This window comes from Chelonia mydas, chromosome 1 (assembly GCF_015237465.2).
Source record: "Chelonia mydas isolate rCheMyd1 chromosome 1, rCheMyd1.pri.v2, whole genome shotgun sequence".
Taxonomy (NCBI): Eukaryota; Metazoa; Chordata; order Testudines; family Cheloniidae; genus Chelonia; species Chelonia mydas.
Window position 1 is genome coordinate 246,215,284 of NC_057849.1, and position 9,500 is coordinate 246,224,783.

Sequence of the window (9,500 nt, forward strand, 5' to 3'; positions counted from 1 at the left end):
CTGGGGTCAGTACCTGTGGGTCTTCCCTTCAGGAGCTTGTGACCAGGCAGCTTTCTTAAACCAAAGTATTACAGTATGAAGACAGCATGACATCAGAGAGGATTTTAAAACAACAAAAGGTCTATCTGCATGTGTATTTTACTTAGAGTCCTGCCATCCTTTGGTAGGGACCCTACGCAGGCCTCACTTTCCCAGTCACCCTTAACCTCTGGGGTCTGGGTGTCAGTCTGAGTCTCGTATTGTCCTGTAAGTGTTGGTAGATGGTGGCTTTTGAGCCATTGTTCTGCCTCCTGTCTGTTTTTCCAACGGCCTGCTATTAAACTAAACCAACATTCATACAGTAACTACCCCAATAACCAGGTCAACACTCCTACACTACTAGGGAGCAGCTCCACCTCCCCCATACAGAGGAATCCCTAAGTGGATGAAATAAAACCTTTTCCCATTTATAGGGAAAAACGAACAAGAACGGATTTTCATACCTAACGAGGAATGTGTGAAGTTAACACATCGTGTGTGTTTAGGTCAAGTTTCTTCTTACTGTAAGGGGACTGTTGCCCCCTTACTAACGTTCAGTGGGGGTGTTTCAGTTGCTAGCTCCCAGTACTAAAAAGGGGGAAGGGTCGATGGGGAATCAGGACCCTGAGACTGATAGTCCCCAGGAACAATGGGGAGAGGCCAATGCTCCAGGTCAGCCTGAATGGCAGGGCGAGCAGGCTAATCAGGGAGTCAGGAGGCCAGGGAGGTCCTGTCCTCCGTGTGAGCTGGATTTGCCTGGGTCAGACAGAGTGGGGCCGAGCTAAGGAGAAAGCAGGGGCCCAAGCTGAGCTGGGGAGCGGAGCTGTGCCAGATCCAGAGGGACCAGAAAAGCAGCCCAGAGAGAGCAGACCCTGTCCTGGGAGCAGAGCTGCAGCCCCAAAGCCAGAGGCACAGCCCAGAGAGAGCAGACTTGCCCTGGGAGCAGAGCTGCAGCAACCAGAGCCAGAGGGGCCAGAAAAGCAGCCCAGGAAGCAGGTGAGTGCTGGGAGCAGAGTCACAGAAGCAGCCTGCAGAGCAGACCTGTCCTGGGAGCAGAGCTGCAGCAACCAGAGCCAGAGGGGCCAGAAAAGCAGTCCAGGAAGCAGATCAGTGCTGGGAGCAGAGTCACAGAAGCAGCCCGCAGAGCAGACCTGTCCTGGGAGCAGAGCTGCAGCAACCAGAGCCAGAGGGGCCAGAGAAGCAGCCCAGGGAGCTGGAGGCAGAGCAGCAGTGCAGAGACAGAGTGGTACAGCTGGGGCTGGAGCAGTCTGGAGCTAGGTGTGGTGAGCTGGGTGGGGAGAGCGAAGGGGACCCTGGGCAGCAGGCCCAGCACAGGGAGACGCCTCAGCCAAGGGGCTCTGCAGGCCAGGCTTGGATCGTAACCGCGACAGGGTGGGGGCGACACTGGGAAGAAGGGTCCTACCACTTAGAGCCTGAGAGCGTGTGGCCACCACCAGAGCAAGTGTCCAGCCCACAGCATCCCTGCAGCACAGCCAGGGCCTGAGAAGAAGGCCGGGGACTTGCAAGGAACAGACTGTGAACTACCCGGACATTCCAGAGACACTGTTTGTGATGCTCCCTGCCACAGAGCGGGTTGATGTGTTTCCGTTAACCTTTCCCATTTTCCCTTATTCTTTTTAAAATTAATTGTTGATTAAATAACTTGCATTTGCTTTAACTTGTATGTAATGGTCAGTGGGTCAGAGAAGTGCCCAGTGCAGAGAGAGTACTCCGGAGTGGGGACACCCGAGCCCCTGTCCTAGGTGACCACAGCAAGGTTGGGGGTCGAGCCCCCCAGGAATCCTGGGCCCAGCCTTGTTGGGGTTATGAGGACTCTGCCAGACAGGAGAGTGGAAGGGGAGTCCTCAAGGGCAGGGAGGCCACTGGGTAAAGGAAGTGGGAGCGAGGACTCGGATCGTTTCGCTAGCCCACTTCACCGGGGTAGTGCAGAAGTCAGGAAAGTTCCCCACAAGAGTGGGACTATTCCCCCGCTTACATAACGGAACATCATTTACAGATGATAAATTAGTTGCTAAATAAAGGAAACCTCCATTCCAATTCAATGGCTAACAGTTTGATAGTGCTCCAGAAATTCTCCTACAACGTATGAGGAGGTTCAGTCCTTACCTGCTGCATTGAAAAGGAAAATAGTTCAAAGTAGCTGTTTTATACACTGGAAATTTTAAAATAGTGGAAGTCTCTGTGCCCTCTTGACACTAGAAATCCATGGGTACAAGGGTCTATCACCATCGATCTGCTGGCAGGATGGAGGCTTCTGTTTTGATGAAAAGCATCATTTATTAACAAATCACTTAATGTTCAATAGAAAATAAACACAAGTATTGGATGAACTCAGTGATTTCAATTCGTGGCCACTTGCTTGTTTCAGAAAGTGAATTAGGCTATTCCTGGCAAGGACTGGAAAAAATTTCCCATCGAGTCAGAATTGCTAGAATTGACACCTGGCACCTAACTGTTGCTCTTGGTCTCGGTTCAGGAGAATCTTTTGCCAATAGCTTCGCTTTTTGAAAATGAGGCTGCAGCATCTTAGAGACACAAAGCATCTGTTGTTCTGGCAGGGTCTGGTGCTGCTTTGAGTTGGCGTGTCCTGGTCTGTGGGGAAACCTGTGAGGAAGAGCTCTGTGTAAGCTTGAAAGCTTTTCTCTCACCAACAGAATTTGGTCCAATAAAAGTGATTACCTCGCCAGCTTTGTGTCTCTAAGATGCTGCACAGGTTTGTCACTGCCTGCTCTGTAACCTTGGGTTCCTCACAATGCTTTGCTGTTGTAGCTTCCAACCTGGGCTGCTCACAACCAGCCTTCAGGCATGCAGGTCACACCCTATGCGTCTAGTTCAGCACCTCTGACTCCAGCAGCCTGTCTTACAGCCCCACGCTGGCTTCCACCAGCCTTGGTTACAACCAGAATGGTGACTGCAGCACACTCCCCATGCTGAATTTCCCCCAAATCCCGTGCTCTGTAATGTCCAACCATCTCTTTGACAGTTCAGAGAAATAATAAGGTTAATTTGTTCTCAGATATGGCCCCTACCTGCTAATAGTGCAGGGGCGCAATTTAAAGGTTCAGCTGCCCCTGGAACAGCTCGAATCACGTCCCCCCCCACACACAGGCAGGGCCCCCTTCCCCTCAGTCTCCCCTCTCAAAAAGCAGCGGCCCCTCCCTGCGGCTCTCAGCTGTTCCTCCTGCTTCTCCCTGCGGGGCGCAGCTTGCCAGTTCCCGTAGCTGCCATGCAGGAAGGTGTTCCAGCTGCACCAGGTGACTGAGCAGGCTGGCAGAAATCTGGGGGTGAGGGGGTGCATGTGACCGACCCCCATGCACCCCTCATGCCTTGACTTGGTTTCTTCTTGAAAAGCCCCAAATGCTCCAGCTTATTAACTGAATGGAGGGAAAGGGGGAGGGTAATAGATGCTTTCATTTTAACACTGCCCTGAGTTGGTTTATAGTTAAAATAAAACCAAATTAATTAACAATAGGCCATAAGTGAAGTGAGGCCAAGTAAAGGGAATAATGTTGGAAAAAGTTATGAGGAAATAAATGTGAAAACGTGCATCTAAAACTTAATCTAGCAAGGTAAAGGCATTGTTCGAGATGGTTTCTCTCACGTGCTTTCACAAAAGCACAAGAAGCTGGTCTCCCTTGTCTTCCTTGGTGAAAGATCTCTGCCTAAGCAGATTTCTCACCTATATTCAGGTCGCAGAGACTTCAATCCCCTCTCCCGCCCCGGCTGAAGAATCCATCTTTCTCCACTTGCAAAATCTCTGTTCTCTTGTGTCTGTCTAGTGATGGATACCAAAGATGGTGTCTCTTCTTAGCTATGGCTTCTGTAGTTTAATGACTTTGTTTCAAGAAGCAGCAAGACCTCATGCTGTTCTTCCCTTCTTGTGGGCTTCCTGTCCCCTTGTATGTAAATAGGGCTTCCATGGTTTTGATTCAACCATGCTTAATTTACATAAGAGACAAGTATAGCTGCCTTCTCTCTTGTCTGGGAGGGAACCTGTTTTTCCCTGTTTGGCCATAGACTGTACAGCCTAATATTAATGAGTAGCCATAATTCCTTATGTAGTGTTAATGCATACAATTCATAATTATATTAATTACTAGCATCATTAGGTTTCAGAAAAGACTGCACTCTATACACTTATTATACAGTAAATTTTATACGATCAGTGGCTTCAATTGCTTATCACTTGAGAATCAACCCCCGGTCTTTATAGACCTGTAAACCTTTGCAGTGTAGTCTTTGAAAAGTAAAACCCAGACCAAGCTTCTCTCTCCTGCTGGGTGTGGATGCCATGCTGTCGTCGTCTCTATTTGTCAGCATGAGATTTGCCTCCACCCTTTGCTAGCTTGATGGGTTTATGTGCTTTGTAAATACATTCTCTACCTTTCAAAGTACTTTGCAGGTAACTCCCAGTTGGGGAAAACACATTCCATTGTCTAGGGCAGACCTGGCACACCTGGTTTCAACACACTTTAGTTATAATTCCAGCATATGTCCATAACTCTTAATACCCATTGTGTACACACATCTTTGAAGAATATTAATGCTCAGTGAGCTATTAGTTTTTGAATAATACCTCACAACTAGGATGACCAGTTGTCCCGATTTTATAGGGACAGTGCTGATATTTGGGGCTTTTTTTATATGGGCTCCTATTACCTCCCACCCTGTCCCGATTTTTCACACTTGCTCTCCGGTCACCCTATTCACAAGGCTTAGTTTGTACAAAGATTATAGCAATAGTGCATAGGGTGTGAAGACGGGAGGCTCAGTGTCACAATTACCCTGCTACCACAGCAGATGGTTTTGTAAGTTAGGACTGTGGCACTCTGATGGGAGGTAATTGTGATGCTTTGGGCTTCAGCCAGTGCAGGGCGGGTTGCATCACCACCTGCCCTGAAGCTCTGGGTGCCTTAAATGCTATGCTGCTGTGACTCTCAGCTCTGACACCAACAGCCAGCAGACAAGCATGTGGGTCATACCATGGCTTTCACTGCCCAGTGACTTTCAGCAGAGTGACCTCCAATATCCCCCAGCCCCGAATTTCCCCAACACCATCAGCTCTGTAGTGTCCAGCCCTGTGTCCTGGAACACTCACAGAAGTTTGCTGCCCCTTTAAAGAGACAGTAAACAGCAGCTCATTAATTAAACTGTGGTTGAACAAACACTCTTATTTCAATCACAGCACTGTGTTAGTTTATATTAAAAATAAAGGATGTTTATTAATCAAAAAGGCATGGATTTAAGTGATATCAAGTAAAGGGATTAAAGATAGAAAGGGTTACACACAAAAAAAAGCAAAAATATGCTCCTAAGATTAAAACCTGATTTAACAAACTGGAATCTGTCATTCTGAAAAGTTGTGTTTCTCAATGACTCTCTTTTCCAGCAATGGCTGAGCAGCCTTTCTGGCCAGGATCCTGTATGGAGTCCAAAGTACTCAGTTTCTTTGTCTCTTCAGGTAAAAGGATCCCAAAATGGCTTTTTTCTCTCTCCTTATTTCTTCCCAAATTTCACTGACTGTGCTTCAAGAGGCAAGAAGGCTTGGGAGGGGTGGGGGGAAGAGGGGGCAGTCTCCACACCCTGTGGAGATTGTGGTCATCTTTTCCCACTTGCTGTCCTGATGGCTTTGTTCATCTTGCATGTAAATTTGCCTCCTTTGTCTCTGCCTGATGACCAGCAGGTCAGACAAGCAAATATACATTCCTTTGTCTAGGGCAGACTGGGCTTATCCATTTCTTGCCAAACACATTTTAACTACATACTTCTAGCCCGTAACTCCTTGGACACACATCTACATACATCATGCAATGATTGTTTGGACCAGGGTGTTACCTGTTTGTATCTGATACCCTACATAACACCTTTTTGGATACAGATTATGACAACGGTATGTGAGGTGTAGTAGGTCAGGCATGACAAGAGTCGTTGGCACAGAACCACCATTGGGCTTCTGTATCACCATACTGTCTTTAGGGAAACTTGCTGGTGTTCATGGTTGTACCTGTTTCATGGATACACAGAGGGCTTCAGGCTTAGTACTGACAATTTTGCATCTCACTTGCAGGCCATGATATTTGGGGAAAAAAAAGAAAGTTAAGTGATTGTGATTGCAGTCTGAACACTCTGAGCCAAATGGGGAGTGTTCGCTAAAGCCGAAGTTGACCCCAACTTTACTCTGGATAAGAACCACAATGAGAATTCTCAGGTTTCCCATGATTTATGGTATCCCTGGATTAGAATGCTCTCTTTCCTACCCTGCGATTCCCTTGGTAGGTATAGGAAGGGAATCTGCTCTGATGGGAGGGGTGCTGAGCAGACGGGAAGGGAAGTAAAAGGATTCATAGCTGCTGGCCCAACAACTTTACAACCACTGGCTGCATCATCTTCAGCCCCTCTCTTCCCTTCGTGGAGGTATAATATTGGAGAGATCCAGACGATTGTGGAGAGGGCAGTGTTGGAAGGAATGGGGGATGTAGTGGGGAAAGATGGATGGTGTGGGCTTAAACCTCAAGGTAAAGGAATAAAAAATATACAGGGCACTAGATAAAGAGCTATAATAAAGGTAGGCTACATTCTGGAGGTCTTTACTTAGTCAAACCCCTAGTGAGCCGCATTGAGCCCAGCGAAAGGGGAACAAAAGTGAACTCAAAAGACAACACATTCCCCCAGGAGGGAAAAGCTGTAAGAGAGAACCGAAGGATGGAGTTAGACTGAAACAAGCAGAAACAAAGATTTTAAATGAGAGAAAACACAGTGAGGGAACTATTCATCCTAGGAAGAAAAAGAGACAAAACCAAGCCAACAGAACAAGTTCTAAAAAAATATTTTATGAATCTAGTTGTAGTAAGATGGGGGCCTGAAACATAAGTCCTTGTATCAGAGGCCTGGTATGAAACTTAAGACCTGAACTAAAATAATGGTCAAGACTTTACTAACATAAAGCAAAGTTAAGCTGTGCGCAAGAGGCAGGCCCTGCTCACAGAATCTGGCAAGAAGAGGGCTGAAGCTGCAAAAACACACATACCTAAAAGGTACTGCGTACAAGTGATGTAAATACATGCCAGGACGGTACCAGAACCCTCCAGCTTGAGCACATTCCACAGAGATAACAGGGAAAAGGCTGACCCATCCTAAAGACGGGCAGGAGGGTAATATGATAGAGTTGTTTTGTTCAAACCAACATGTACAAGGTGAGAGGCGGCACCCTAACACGTAGAGGGGTTGTACCTCAATACATTGGGAGTGATGTGTAACCTGTTTGTATCTGTGTATAAAAGTGTCCCCCTGAGGAGTTGTCTTTGCCTGGCCCAGGGGGCTGTGGAGAGTCCCGCCACTGACTGAGACGGTCCATTGTCAGGGGGCATATATTCGTAGTATGTCCTGTAGAGTCTACGGGAAACTATTACTGAGCTTCATCTGACAATAAACCTGGCTGGGTGCCTTCGTACCTTATCGGAGTCTGTGGTCATTGGGGGTTCTCTCGGGGTCTGCTGTGTCGGTGATCTGCGCAGAGCCAGGGCAGCACGCAGAGGGAACACACACATGCAGCCGACTGCTATCAACGTTGAACAGAGCAGAGCACCACACCGTTGACATCTGATGACATTGGTGACCCTGACCGCTGATCTGGTGAGTAAGCAAGCTGTCCGCTGTAGGAATCGCGATCTAACATGACAGAAAAGCACGAGCTAGGGAACCCCCTTATCCCCGCCCTTCAAATCCCCACAGATTTTGATAACTTGTGGACCCGCTGGGTTGCTAGCAAAAGAGGTCCATATGAATTTAAAAAATATAGCGGGGAAGAAACATGGAATGAAATTTGTAAGGCTAGGGCAGAAACTGTAGCCTTGAAATGTAAAATATTGCAAACTATAACCATGGCTGTTAAATAGATTCATAGAATAGAATATCAGAGTTGGAAGGGACCTCAGGAGGTCATCTAGTCCAACCCCCTGCTCAAAGCAGGGCCAATCCCCAATTTTGCCCCAGAACCCCCTAAATGGCCCCCTCAAGGATTGAACTCACAACCTTGGATTTAGCAGGCCAATGCTCAAACCACTGAGCTATCCCTCCCCCCTTAACTTAACTAATGGTTAAGACAACATGCCACAAAATTGGCGGGGCATGTAACAGAAACAAAGAAAGTGTTAAAAGAATCAGAAGACGCCACAAACCCTGGACTGCTCTCACTCTCCTTGCGGGGCGGCAAGCAGCCCACAGACAGCAAGCACAGGAACAGAATAAAACACTGAAAACAGCTGTAAGAAACCTACAAAAAAGAGATGTGCCGTCCCCTGTCATAAATATTTGTGGTCAACAGCAGGCTTCAGGTAGCTACCCTGCGCCTGAAGAACGGAGACAGAAATGGAAAAAGGTGACCCAAGTAAAATTAAAAGATGAAATGGGGTCCACTGTATTGCAACCACCACCTTATAATAAAAGCCAGGTTCCAGTTAAAGTTAAACTGAGACCTAGACTGGTGCCTGTCAGAACAGGAGAAGTAAGTGCACAGAAGGAAAGAGCAGCAAACAGTTTTTTCACTGAATTGGTAAATCAGATGAAGGAAAAAAATGGAACAGTTCACAGAGCACATTAGGAGACAGGAGCTGTGACTCGATCACAGGGGAGTGAATAAAAAAGAATTTCAAAGTAAAAAACTGAAACGAAGCTGGTTAAAACTGAGAATTGATGGAATTGCCCAAAAACAGTTAACTGCAGCAAAAAAGGGCACTCCCGCCATCCATTTGGCATGCACACAGAAGCAACATACACTGGGGGAACAAATTCAGGTTTTACAAGAGCATGTAACTACCCCCACTCTCCTCTCAGAGCCAGGATAAAACCCCAGGGTGGGGGTTCCCAACTGCTTTAACCGACTGAACCACACTCCTTGCTCAGAGCTAAACATGTAACCTTCTTTCTCAAATATTTTTACATACCAGTTAAGTTTTCCTTTATATCCTTTCTCAGTTTGCTAAACTTGCTGCTGCTGCTTGTACTTTAAGATTCCTTCTTGGCTCAGGTCTCACTACCTTCCTAGGTTGCTCTCCCCTCCCCTCCCCTCCCCTCCTCTCCTCTCCTCACTTCTGCTTTCTCTCTCTCTCTCTCTCTCTCTCTCTCTCTCTCTGTTTTAAAAGTTAAAAGTGATAGTATTTACAGAAACCTCCAAAAGATAAAGCAATTGAAAACAGAACAAAACAACAAACAAACACAGAGAAAATAAGGTAAAAACTTTACATTAAGTAAATCCAGTAAATTAATTATTTTAACCCTTCAGGAATGCAACAGCTGGAATTACTCCTGACTTCCTTGAAGATATGGTTGCCATGCAATGGGAATTCAGACTCTGCTTCTAATCCTAACTACTAACTAATATTTGAAACATGGGCTATCCTTATTTCCATATAGCAGAGTTTTAAAATAAAGTTAATATAAAATAATGGAAAATGTCTTAAGTT